The sequence below is a fragment of the Zalophus californianus genome, chromosome 3, assembly GCF_009762305.2.
Source record: "Zalophus californianus isolate mZalCal1 chromosome 3, mZalCal1.pri.v2, whole genome shotgun sequence".
In the NCBI taxonomy this organism is placed as follows: Eukaryota; Metazoa; Chordata; class Mammalia; order Carnivora; family Otariidae; genus Zalophus; species Zalophus californianus.
This window is the reverse complement of record NC_045597.1, coordinates 59,590,701-59,604,328: the sequence shown is the minus strand read 5'-3', so window position 1 is coordinate 59,604,328 and position 13,628 is coordinate 59,590,701. Positions and strand designations below refer to the sequence as shown.

General features: G+C 39.3%; 1 protein-coding gene across 5 annotated transcripts in view; it reads right to left on the bottom strand.

The window, feature by feature from the left end:
- Nucleotides 1-13,628, bottom strand: part of TRIM13 (tripartite motif containing 13) — a 39,071-nt gene that overhangs the window by 10,154 nt on the left and 15,289 nt on the right. The window contains exons 2-3 of one of the 5 annotated variants that reach the window (XM_027588259.1): nucleotides 5,550-5,733; nucleotides 1,718-1,825 (exon numbers count right to left, since the gene is read on the bottom strand). The gene's annotated coding sequence lies outside the window, so the exon portion shown is untranslated. Of the gene's footprint in view, nucleotides 1-1,717; nucleotides 1,826-2,394; nucleotides 5,512-5,549; nucleotides 5,734-13,628 lie in introns of those variants that run through there. The other 4 variants (XM_027588256.2, XM_027588257.1, XM_027588258.1 and 1 more) reach the window with 4 other exon arrangements.

Below are 13,628 nucleotides of genomic sequence, written 5' to 3'. Positions count from 1 at the left end.
TACCTTAACTTATATATAACTTAAATATAAAACAGTTTAAGGCAGTTAATACCTTAATACCAGGATTACCAATATGTATAAGGGAATATATGGTAATAAAAGTTTTGGAGTAGGAATAAAATAGAAGTACTAGGTCTATGTACCTCTGAAACAAATAATACATTATATGTTTTAAAAAAAAGATAGTAGGAAGGGAAAAATGAAGGAGGGGAATCGAAGGTAGAGAAAAACCATGAGAGACTATGGACTCTGAGAAACAGAGGGTTCGGGGGGGGGATGGGTTAGCCCAGTGATGGGTATTAAGGAGGGCATGTATTGAATGGAGCACTGGGTGTTATATACAAACAAGGAATCATGGAACACTACATCAAAAACTAATGATGTAATGTATGGTGACTAACATAACATGATAAAATAAAATTTAAAAAATTAAAAAAAGAAGCACTCTGTCTAAAAGTATCTTAGAGACCATCTAGAAAACACCTAACTTTATAATTGAAAAAACTGAGCCCCCCCACTCCAAAAATGGAGCTTTCTCAATTATACAAAGCAAGCTAGGCTTAGGACCTGAGTTCCCCCAATTCTTAGACTTTTAGCACTATCCAGAAAGTGGATCAAGAATTCAGTGTTCTCATTCATAAAATGGAAAAGTTTAATCATGGCTCTCTAAATCCCTTCTAAAATTTTATGATTTTTACAAATTAGGCTATAACAGGCTCTCTAGTAGATGAAACACAGCACTGAACCTGTCTCTGAATACCTAACGTTAAGCAAAGAGTTTTAGCCTTCATAGAATGAGGATGTTTACATTATCTACCTCATCATGTTTCTGGGAATATTAAGTAATGAGTGCCAGTTTTGTAAATTGCTAAACTATATAAAGGTAAAGTGGATAATTACAGTTGGGTACAAATACACAAAATGTAAATTCACATTTAAAGTGTTATTTTAGAGCATGAGTATATTAACCAAGAAAGGTCCTGAAAGAGCCAGACTCTCTTGAACTACAATTTCTTGAAAAGGTAAAGCATTATATAGGATAGCAGGTACAAAGCACTTTCATGGAAACGGGCATATCTGAACAGTAGCTATGGTACAAGTAAGACCAGGTAACCAGCCAGTCATAAGTGTATAGAATGGAAAGAATAACCTGGTGTTATGGAAGGACTTACCAGGGAAGCTTAGTATCTCAGCTAGTGCAAAAAAAGATAGTATTTTTAAGAAAAGGAGAGCCTGAAGAAATGTACCTTCTCACTGTGGAAGACAGAAGTATAACCAGTTAATCAACAGCTCCATCAAGTTCTACCAGAAGGAGTGGCTATGTAAATGGAATTCTGCTTTTAAAATACCTATTGTATAAAAGTCTCTAGAGTTAGAAAACTCAGTATTTGTACAAGTCCTAGCAGCACAGTATGGGAGAAGGAAAAAAAAAATCTTAAAAAAAAAATAAATGCTACTACGGCCTCTCTTTTCCTTTTCATTATAAATCTGTGGACTGCAGTACATGTCGAATAACTGCTACATAAAGATTTTCCAAATACTGAATCTATTCTCCTGAGTTTTGAAAAAATATGAAAAGAACAGAGACCGCCCATGAGGATGGGAACACATTCTGCACCTAGTTCAATTTTGCATGATTCTGGGCTTAAAAAAAAAAAAAAAAAAAAACTGGGTGCTTTTTTGGTTTCTTAATGTAGGGAGAAGTATTGTAGTTTACCTCTGTCCCCTGCGAGCAGGTGTATTCGTCAGGGTTACTATTTCCCAGGACAAAGCAATCAGGTTTTTGTTTTTTTCTCACGTTGTGATTGACAATCAAACGAGGCTACTGCAAAGAAAGAACAAAGAAGAGAGTATTATGCATTTATTTGCACAGGACTCTTAGTCTTGACTCGTAATTTTTTCAGTCGTCCCCCACAAATAAAGCCAGCGTGCTAGGACCTGGTGAAAAAGCCAGGAGCATGGCTGGAGATCTTTGTGCAGTACTAAGGAGCTTCCCGGTTAGGGCGCCCTCCCTCGGCGCCAGGCACCTCCCCAGGTTCAGGGCCAGAAAGTGCTGAGTGCTCCGACTTGTGACTCATGGTCGCCTTTTCTTTCCTAGGCGATACCGAGGCGCCGGCAGTGAAGCCGGTCATAATCCGTAGCGGAGCAGGTTTTCTGGAACACAGACACGCTGCAGGCCCAGCGGACGCCCCCTGCACGCCACTCCACCCCAAGCCCTGTTCCAGCGCCCAGCTGGTTTCCGCTCTGCAGCTGTGGAGCTCAAAGTGAGCTCTCCGCCAGCCCCCCACCCACGCAGGTCGCTGTTCTGCCAGGGCAAGTCCCCACCCTCGCAGCCGGCCCAAGAATCACCCCCCCCCCACCCTGAGAGGGACCCGGCGGGTACTTATCTCGGACCTTGGGGGGTCGTGGGAGGGGCCCCACCTGGAGCCGCGCGGCCGCCTGTCCTCCAGCAGCGGGGACCGCGCGTTACCGGCTGGGCACCGCAGCAAAATGGACTCGCGGCGCCCGCCGTGCCCCGCCCCACCGCCCTCCTCTCCCGGCACCTCGGTCCGCCTCCTCGGCCGGGCTTCGCCTTTGTTCTGTCTCCCGAGTCTCGTCTTTCCCAGGGTGGGGGTGGGGGTGGGGGGCGGTGGGTGAGGTGAGGCGGGAGTCCTTCCGGTGTCAACAACCGCCACCAATAACTGCCACCGCCTGCGGTGCGCCTGGAAGAGGGGAGGGTCCCGGGCTGCTCGCTTCTCTCCCTTCCAGAGGGGCTGCGCGCGGCGCGGAGCGCGGTGCCCAGAGCCCGCCGAGCCTGGGCGCTGGCAGGCTGACGGCTCGCTAAGACTCGTGGGCTGGGCCTGACGGAGCGCGGGCGACAGGAGGCGGCGCCGTCCCCGGTGGAGCCACCCGGGAAGAAAGCTGGCGCGCAACAAGATGGTTGGGTTTGGATTGTTGTACTTTTTTTTTTGTTCGTTGCATTTTTAGGAACAAAAAAAAAAGCCCAACCCTTCACACCACTTCATCTGCATCTCTCAAGACCAGAAACCCAGCCACAGTGGCTTGGAGGGACGGAGACAACTGTCTGCCTTGCACCCCACAACTCGGGTTGGGTGGGACGGGCATTCCTGTTGGGACCAGCGCCAGGGCTCCTCCTGAGCCAGAGCACAACCGAAATATGGTTAATTATCGTCCTCCCCAACCTTGCACCTATTTCTTTGCCGGCTTTAGGCTGAACACTAGCGACCCGATTCAATTTAAGATTTTCTTTTAGGAAAAACACCACTGTTCTTTCCTTTGGAGAGAAGGAAGAACTTAAAATTGGCTTTAACTTAAATACTGATAATGGTTATCCAGTTGCTAACCGGATTCCCTATTCTGTATAGGGACTTTGTCTAATATCAAACACATCAAGCACTTATACTAATGATCTGTTTGGTTCCCAGAGGATACAAAGGTGAAAGAATGGCTTCTCCAAAATTTACAATCTTGGGGGGAAGGGCAACAAGGAACAAAAATCACAAAATATGCCCTGGGGTTGAGTTCACCCCCAGTAGGGAAGTCTGGTCTTTGGAAGTAGAATGTCAGGGAGAGGTATTCTAGGCCTACCATACATAGCACTTGGGCTCTGTGACTATAATAATGCTTAGTTCAAACTCCATAAAGAGCCCCTCCCCTCTCCCTTCTGAGATGTCTAGTTCCTTGCCATGCCCCTGTCCCTTAAACCCAATTTTGCCTCTAGAGAACAGCTCCTATATGCCATATCGTCTTCATAAAAAAACACTGGGGGATGGAAATTATGATTCTCATCCTGTAGATGAGTAAGTGGATGAAGTGATTTCTCCAAGATAAAAATCAAGAGGCAGAGCCAAGACTCTATAATAAAGTTAGATTCCAGGTATAGTTTCTTTCTATAGCACCATAACTGTCAATGCCATTGAAAACTGCACCCTAGTCTCCTACTAAGTTAGTGTTATTTTTTTAAACACACCAAAAAAATCTGATTTATAAAAGCATTTTAAATACCTAATATTAAAATGATACAAGAGTGAAAGTTTATTGACTCAAACACAAATTATCCTTAATATAATTATATAATACATATTTATACAGTTAGATCTGTTTGGTGGCAAATACTTATTAATAAACTTCTGCCCAACTAAATGTAAAACATTGGTTAAATCAGCATAGAAATCTTTAGACTCTTAAATTACTAAGAGAACATTACGCAGTAAACTCTCAAGTATAGAAAAATGGGGGAAGAATAGCCTCTCTCCTCCCATGGTCCTAATAAAACAGCAATGGGAATCGCCACATACAGTATGACTAGAATAAGAGTAACTGCCAGATTAAAACATACATACACAGCTACATCCTTCCTGGAAGATCACAATGTAACTAGATCCCATTAGAGATAATACTGAGGGATTGTCAAAATTCTTGTCACACTGGAATTTCCTTCTATTGACTGTTCTTCAAATAAGTAAACTAACAGCTGAAGGTTGGAATTCATATGTCAGAATAAGACTATATAGTCTTATTTAACTTTGTCTTTGTGATCTATTATTACGGGGAGAATTTCTAATATACATATGAAATATATGTATATACTTATTGTTGTGTTGATTTCATTCTGTTGTTTTCGTCTTGAGCCTTGACAAACATAAAAACTGCCAGCTCTCCTTCCACCTACCAAGACATGTGATCATATGTTCCATAACAAAAGGGACAGTGCCAAATTTGGCGTAAACTGTAATGTAAATGGTCAGGGTGGGGAACACCTAATAAACGAAGACTGGAGTAAGTGTGTGCAGGAGAGGACTGTTGGTGAGCCTCCTCAAACACACTGAAACATTTTATTATTATTCTGCCCTTCCCAATAGCTGCCAAGGTTATCAGTACAAGCCCCAACATTCCCAAAACAGAATTCCTGGCAATACAAGGCACTGACATTGCAAGGTGTAGTGAAAAGAGCAGAGGCTTTAGAATCAGTTCTGCATCCAAACTCTAGCTGTGCCACTTACTAGTTGTTCAAATTTACTTAACATCTCTAAGCCTCTGTAAGCCTTTTGTCTTCTGTAAAATGGGAATCATGATTCACTTGATTATGATAATTAGATGATATATAAAGCAACCAATACTGTGTCTGCCATATAGGAGGTGACTAATAAATGGGTGCTATAGTTATATGGAGGAAGAGAACCATGCTGGTTTGGGATTACAGCTGCCTTGGATTTGTAGATTTGAACCTCAAGCCTAACAGTTTTAAGCAGAGCAAAGCTGCCTACGCAGTAGAGGAAGCTAGGACCATAATTCATGCTTTTCTATACCCAGCCCAGGGTGGCCTTTTAAAAAGCATATATCCTACCACTTCTATACCCTCTTCCCTTTGCTCAGTTCGGGAAAGTAGAGAAAAAAGGAAAAAACATCACACTCAATGGAAGGAAACCGGCAGTTATTTTAAAGCTCTATAATTTCAGAGAAATTGATTGAACATTCAAAATATTCCATTAAAAGGGGAAAAAAATCTATCTGTAAATATACATTTATCGCAAAAGACAGAAACTTACCTAAGACTTGATGAAATTAAAGGTATTAGCCCGTGGTTTGAAGAAAATTCCAGATTCCATGTATTTTAGTTGCACAGTAAAGTTCATGCATTAATAATGGGAGCAAAGAGCAAAGTCAGTTGGCTTCTGGAGAGAATGAGAGACACTACAGCAACAGTAAACTTGGCCTTTAGTTGTGCTGTTTCTGTAGTTGGAAAGAAAAATTGTTAAGTAAAATGTCAGAGGTGATTAAGATGATACTAGCATGTGCTTATAATTATATACTCAGGATTGTGCTAGGCACCAAAGGCACTAATCAAGGAATTTCCCATTTAGTTGAAGAGACAAGTCTTAAAAACAGAAACTAGTTTGGTAACTGTACATGAGTGTGGCTATTTAAAAGCCAACATGAGTGTTAAAGACCAGATTAGAGGAAGGCATCAGAAACATTAGGGGAATTTACACAGGGGAGGTGGGAGTCAAAGGCATAGGGTTTGGGGCACCTGGCTGGCTCAGTCAGTAGAGCATGGGACTCTTGATCTCAGGGTTGGGAGTTCAAGCCCCACGTTGAGTGTGAAGCCTACTAAATAAATAAATAAATAAATAAATAAATAAATAAATAAATAAATAAATAAAGCCATAGGATTTGAAGATGAGAAAGGGGAGCATTGGAAGTGAGGAACACAGCTCAGAGTTGGAATGAGCTTTGCTGATACTGAGTGAAGAACATGGCCTGGTTTGAAAATAAAGTTTGAGGCCGAAGCATGGAATATTTTGAATATCAGAATAAAGAGTTCAACTTCATTCTGTAGAAAATGGGAGCCACTGAATAATTATTTTTGTGGCACTAATAAGATGAAATAATTTTAGGAAGATTAATCTGATTACAGGATCCGAGATTTAAGGGAGAAGAAATTTCCTTTATATTTACTTCTGAGGTTTGTTGTTGAAAATTATAGATTTTTAAAAATGCAATAATGTATATAAAAGTACAGCATATATGAGTAAGTCTTCTGAACCATTTAATACCAAATAATTATTTATAAAGTTCTTAACTTGTAAATAAAATACAATATAGAAAGAATTAACTATGACACATATTTTCCTAAAATCCAATAAGAGGAAATTATATATATTTATGTATATAGACATATATCAATCATATATATAATTTATTTTTCTATAATCTTAACTACATTGTGTGACTAATACATTAATACATTGCTTAGCTACATTTTAGAGTGTGTCTCACTAGAGCCTTAAAAATCATTACACATATATACTCTGAAATGTACTGCTCTGTTTTGATATTTTAACAATGTTTAATTACATTCAATATGCTAACTAAATTTTTTCTGAATTTAATTCCCATATATGTAGAATTTTATTCTTGATGAAGAGTAACTTTGTGAGGGCCTTGAGAATTTTTAATTCAAGTAAAGCTATATATACTATATATTTACAGTTGTTTAAGAGAATTAAATTTGTAGAAACTATTTTGGAATCTTTCTGTTGAGTTCATTAATCATTAATGTGCTCTGTTTTTATCTTGAAAAATGTCAGTTTTGATAATAAAGTTTTATAATTTCAATTTAGAAAATGACTTTCATCCTGTTCTATGGCACATTTTTTAGAATATATCTTCCACAAATAAAGATACACCAGGGGTAGGGTTCTGCAGTTTTCAGTAGCTGGTAGATTCCTGTACCTTCAACAGTCTATGTTAAATAAAGGCAATAGTACATTTCATAGAGCTTTGGTTCTGAAGGCCAAGATTTATTAGATACCTATCTTTACAGCATTGCACAAGAAATACATGCTTCATGGTTTTTGATGTGAGCCCACTTGAGTCTCTCTGATTTTAAAGCATTTGGTAATAAATACCTTGTCAAAAATGTGTTTTTCTTATAGTGGTCTTGTTTATTATGCCATGCTGATTGCTGCTGGAATGAAGCCGGGTCTCTAGGAGCTTGTGCTGGATCTAACTCAGCCACACCCCCTCCCAGTCAGGCAAAAGACACAGACAATTCAGAAGATGCATGAGACTTATTATACAATATCAGCAAAGTTTAGGCGTCTTGTGGAGGTCTCTATTTCAGTTCCTCATTTTCCTTGATCTCTTAGCAGCACTCACTGCATCCTCCTTAAAAGGCCTTCTTTTCCTGGCCTTTAGTAAGGTCTTGCTCACTCCTAGCTTTTCTTTTCCCAACTCAGGAACACTTTCTGGGTCATCCTCTTCTCAAATTCTGGAATTCTTTGAACACGCCGCCATTTCAGGACACTTTCAGGACTTCAGTCACTGTTTAGTGATCTCACATTCCCTGTAAATCAGGGATCACAAACTGATAGCTTGTAGTCATACCATTTATTTTTATCTCTTTTTTAAGGATTTTATTTTTAAGTAATCTCTACACCCAGCGTGGGGCTCAAACTTACAACCCCGCAATCAAGAGTCGCATGCTCTACCAACTGAGCCAACCAGGGTCCCCCCACTCCTCCCCCCTCCCCCGGCCCCGTCATACCATTTTTAGATGATGAAAACTGTTTGAATTTAAATACTTCAGCGGAGGGCGCCTGGGTGGCTCAGTCGTTAAGCAGTCGTTAAGCGTCTGCCTTCGGCTCAGGTCATGATCCCAGGGTCCTGGGATCGAGTCCCACGTCGGGCTCCCTGCTCAGCGGGAAGCCTGCTTCTCCCTCTCCCACTCCCCCTGCTTGTGTTCCTGCTCTTGCTGTGTCTCTCTGTCAAATAAATAAATAAAATCTTTTAAAAAAAAATAAAATAAATAAAATAAAAAAAAAATAAATACTTCAGCGGAGGCATGCTTCTTCCTCTCGCATAGCCTCTCTTCTCTGTGGGCAGTTGAGTTAGCCCTTGTGTTACCCAAGGCTTGAGCTCCTTCTAGCTTCAGGGTTCCTACCCCTGTAGTTCCTTCTCTCCCTAATGCATGCTCTCACTGCCACCAAACCCCACATTCCCACCCCCAACTGCTGCACAGCTGACACATCCCAGGTTAGCTTTCCAAAATGTTCCAGGCCAGGGACAGATTCCTCTGAATCATCCCATTCTTTTTTTTTTTTTTTTAATTTTTTTTTATAAATGTTTCAGGGAAGAATTCTCTTTCAAAGACTACTGATGCATTTCAACCTTCTAGAAATCAGCTGTTGAGACCAGCCAAAAAGGTAATGTACTCTGATCTTATTGACTTAAAATAGGAACTTTAATACATTTTATTTGATCAAAACAGTATCTTTCCCCCCTTCATTTGCAAAGCAGTCTTTCAGACTCCTACAGTTTACAAGATGTGTCAACAGTCTTCACTCTTTCACAGCATAGCTTGTCTCTGAAAATGAGAATAATTTCTTGAACAGTCCAGAGAATTCCCATAAAAATTGAGAACCTTCTTTCTATGCATAAAAGTTAAGCAATCTACCATAAAAAAGACTTAAAGATATAACTCAATAAAAATGTAAAACTATTCATTTCAAACACAGTATAGTCATGACAGCACACAACTATTAAAAAGATAAGCTGGGGGCACCTGGGTGGCTCAGTCGATTAAGTGTCTGCCTTTGGCTCAGGTCATAATCCCAGGGTCCTGGGATCGAGTCCTGCATCGGGCTTCCTGCTCAGTGGGGAGTCTGCTTCTCCCTCTGCTGCTCTCCCTGTTTGTGCACAGGGAGCAAGTACATGTGCGGGCTCTCTCTCAAATAATAAATAAAATCCTTAAAAAATAAAATAATTTTTAAAAAGAAGATAAAGCTGTATGTTTGACAATGGGATATGTAGAAGATATAGTAAGTGAAAAATAAGTTAAATGCAATAGGTTTACTATGATTCTAATTTTGAAAAGAAATGTAATTGGTAGAATATGGATAGAAAAAAACCTTTTGGAGGAATATACACCACATTATCAGTTTGAGAGGATAAAATTTGGAGATTTTCAGTGCTTATGTTTTATATTATTACAATTCTTTTATATTTTTACATTGAGCATCTATTACTTTTGTAAAGAAGAGAAAAATTTGTAAAAGAAAAATGCACTCAATTAGAACAAACTCTTCCAACTGAATAACAAGGAAACACAGAGAAAAACAGGCCAAATACATGAAAAGCAGGATATTAAAAAAGGAAATACAAATGATCAATAAGCATGAGAAAAAAAATTTCATTCTCAATGATAATCAAAGAAATACCAAGCAAGCATTGATACAGCCCTTTTTAGTTCATTAAATTAGTAGAGATTTAAAACATAATGACAAGTAGGCCCGCAGTGAGGGAGATACTGGAAACCAGTTTGCAGCTGGAAACCAACATAGATGGATACAACCTGGTAATCTGTATAAAAAACATTCAAAAATTACATATACTTAATTCAATTTCTAGGAATTTATCCTAGGAAAGTAATCATAAACACTGCAATTTATATGCCAAGAATATTTGTTACAGCAGCTATCGGGAAAATTAGAAATATTGTTATTATCCATCAAAAGGATATGAATTAAATGAATCCCGGTACATTCATGCAAAATAATAACATGAAGGCATTTTTCAATCATGTTTTAGAAGACCATTTAACAACTCAAAAAATGCATATCTTTTATAAGTGAAGAAAAGCAAATTTCAAAAGGTATATATAGCATAATGCAGATTGTGTGTGTGTGTACACATATTAAAAAGTGATCACAATGTTAATAATTGTTATCCATAAGTAGTATAAAGTGGGAATAACTTTTATTTTGTCCTGATTCTTCCCTGGATTTTTCAGTTTCTCTAATGGTTATATAATGTATTATCTTTACAGTCATAAAAAAAGTTCTTTTAAGAGCTGTTGGCCTATGCTTTGGAAAAAAAATTGTCCGTTCCTCTAGAAATTAAATAGAGTTACTGTATGATCCAGCATATCTACTCCTAGATATATTCCTAAGAGAATTGAAAGCATATGTACAAACAATAACATATACATGAATGTTCATGGCAGCATTATGTAGAATAGCCCCCCGTCAAAAATGGAAATAACCCACATGCCTGTGAACTGATGGATGGATAAGCAGAATGTGGTATAGTTATCCAATGGAATATTATTCAGCCTATAAAGGATGATACTGATTCATGCTACAATATGGATGAAACTTGGCTACATTATGCTAAAAGTGAAAGGAGTTTGTCAAAAAGGCCACCTATTGTAGGCGTCCATTCAGATGAATTGTCCAGAACAAGCAAAATAAGATAAATAAGGCTGATTAGTGATTGCCAGGGCCTGGGGAGAAGGAAGAATGATGAGTGACTGCTAATGAGCACAGGGTTTCTTTGGGGGATGATGAAATAATTCTGGAATTAGACAGTGGTGACGGTTGCACACAACCTTGTGAATATACTAAAACCCACTGAATTTTAATACTTTAAAAGGGAGAATTATTATGGTATATGAATCATATCTCAATTTTTAAGTGTGGAAAAAGTTTGGTGGCCTGTCAAAATTTCCTGGAAAAGAAGAATAGCATTTTAAGTAAATGTCCTTTATAAACATAACCTACAAAGTGGTAAGTGCTGTGGAGGAGGGGTGGGAACACAGGGAAAACATCTAACAGTACCTGAGGGGCAGAGGAGACCTCCATTAAAACAGAGATTCTCAAACTTTTTGCAAACAGTAAATAAATTAATTCATTTAAAAATAACAATAATGATCTATTGTGTCACTCAGTTCTCTCAATGATGACATCTTACGTAACTGCAAGACATTCTCAAAACCAGGACATTGATATTGGCACAACACTGCTGACTACAGACATTATTCACTTTTACCAGATTTTGCATGCACTCATTTCTAAAAAACAATTTTTAACATTAAAAATTTTATTTTATTTTATTTTATTTTCAGATTTTATTTATTAATTTGAGAGCGAGAGAGAGAGCTCTCAAATTAATGAGCAGTGGGGAGAGGCAGATGGAGAGGGAGAAGCAGGCTCCCCGCTGAGCAGGGAGCTGGATGTGGGGCTCAATCCCAGGATCCCAAGATCGTGACCTGAGCTGATGGCTGATGGCAGATGCCTAACCAACTGAGCCACCCAGGCGCCCCACATTAAAAATTTTAAATAAATGATTAGAACTACCCATATCACTCTAAAAGCAGCCTGATTACCTTATATAGAAATATATGAAATTTTTATTATAAAATAGTTTAAATGTACAAAAAAGTTATATAAAAAATAGCTCTGTACCCACATTATCTCCATGTATGTTTTTACACCTTTACTACATATGTGAATATCTGTGAAAATAAATAGTATTATTTTGCACATCTAAAAACCTATGTAAAAATTGTATCACAATACACAAAAGGATGCACTTTTTTAAATATAAATATTCTATCATAGTAACACATACTGTCAAGTGCTAGTTGGGGAGGGAACTTTGTCACCCTCTCTGCCTTGCCTGGACTGGAATCCAGAATCTTCTATTCACCAACAGTATAACATCAGACAAATTACTTAGTCACTCTGACCCTCAGTTTCCTCATATGTAAAACAGAGGTAACAACAGTTCCTATTTCATAAAGTGACTTGAGAATAAATTAAGGTTATGCATAGGAAGTGCTTGGTACAGTGAAGCACAGTACCTAGACGTGCTCAATAGGTTGTCATTGTCATCTTTGTTATTGCAGATGTGAACTCAGACATTGACCTAATGCTCTCCCCACAATGAAACGGAACGGTGCATTTTATAACCAAAGCCAACTCAGAGTAAGGGAGTGTTGCATGTTTTCTGCCCTCTCCTGGTGGTGTGCTGATAAATAGTTAACATTCAGTTTTGAGCAAAGGTGGGGGGTGGGAAGCCACACTTTGTAGTGTCTACCAACTTCCACGATGTAAATATTCTTGCCAGGGCCAATTTCAACCTGAAGTTCGCTAAACGTGGAATTGGAAAGAGATGATCAGAATCTGCTCTCTCAAGCTCCTATGAGCCTGCCCCAGCACAGCCAAGAATCTCTTTTCTCTTTTGCAGCCCCTTTGTTCACTGCTGAAACCAGATCTCTTCCCTCTCAGACAGAGGACCTGGCACCTCTCTCTGATATGCTCCTGCAGGTAAGAGTCTGTGTATGCATGGAAGATAGAGGCAGTCTTCAGGCCTGAAGCCCACAGGGTGCTCAGGCCCAGCAAATGGCACTTTAATTCTCATCTGCTAGTGTTCCCTACATGCCTACTGCCCTTGGGGGATCTTGGCTGTGGCTGAGGCTTGGGTAAGGCTCTGTTATCTTTGGATCACATAATGCCGTCATAATGCCTTCTTAAGACCAAAAGCTCCTTACCTATTTTTAACATGTAGCATTTTCTATGGCACTGTTTCTACTTAGGATGTTAAAGTAATCATTCCTGCATCTTTCCACAGTCTTCACAGGATACTTTTTGATAACTGTATAACTCCATCAATATACCTACACGTAAGGTATATGTAAAAGAAAAAGAACCAGGGGACGAACACTGGGAGAAGTGGCACAAATATGAGAAAAGAATGAGAATTTCAAGAACTGAGTATAGTCTTGAGTATTGACAAAGAAGTAAAGGGAACCATTGAATCTTTCAATGAGGTCACTAACAATTTTAGGAGGAGGAAGTTAATCTCTGTCCTGGGCGCAGAAGTAGGTAAAGGAAGTGAAGGAATTAAGAGCTCACGTTTGCTACCTGCCAGGGACTATGTTCGATGCTTTTCTGGCATGACCTTATTTACAAGTCACGGTGGGGAAACTGAGGCTTGAAGTCATTCATTAACCTGCCCAGGGTTGCCCAGATCATCAGGAGTGAATGAGAACGAAGGCAGTGGAGACAGGAAGTATGAACAATTCTTTCTGGAATCATGATGGAGAAAGAAGACAAAGAGCGATAGATAAAGTATAAGGGCAGGGAATCACTGCTTTTATAATAAAAATAAAGCTCAGTTCCTCCAGGGTTGACACCAAAAAAGAGCCCCCAGGTGACTGTAGAGCCAGAAGCAGAGACCACCAAACCCTAAACCCTGTCCCAGACATTCATCTTTCTTCTGGGAATCTTGGCCTCATTATCTTTGCTTCAGCAAAACCTCCTTGGATCCTTTCTTCCTTTCAT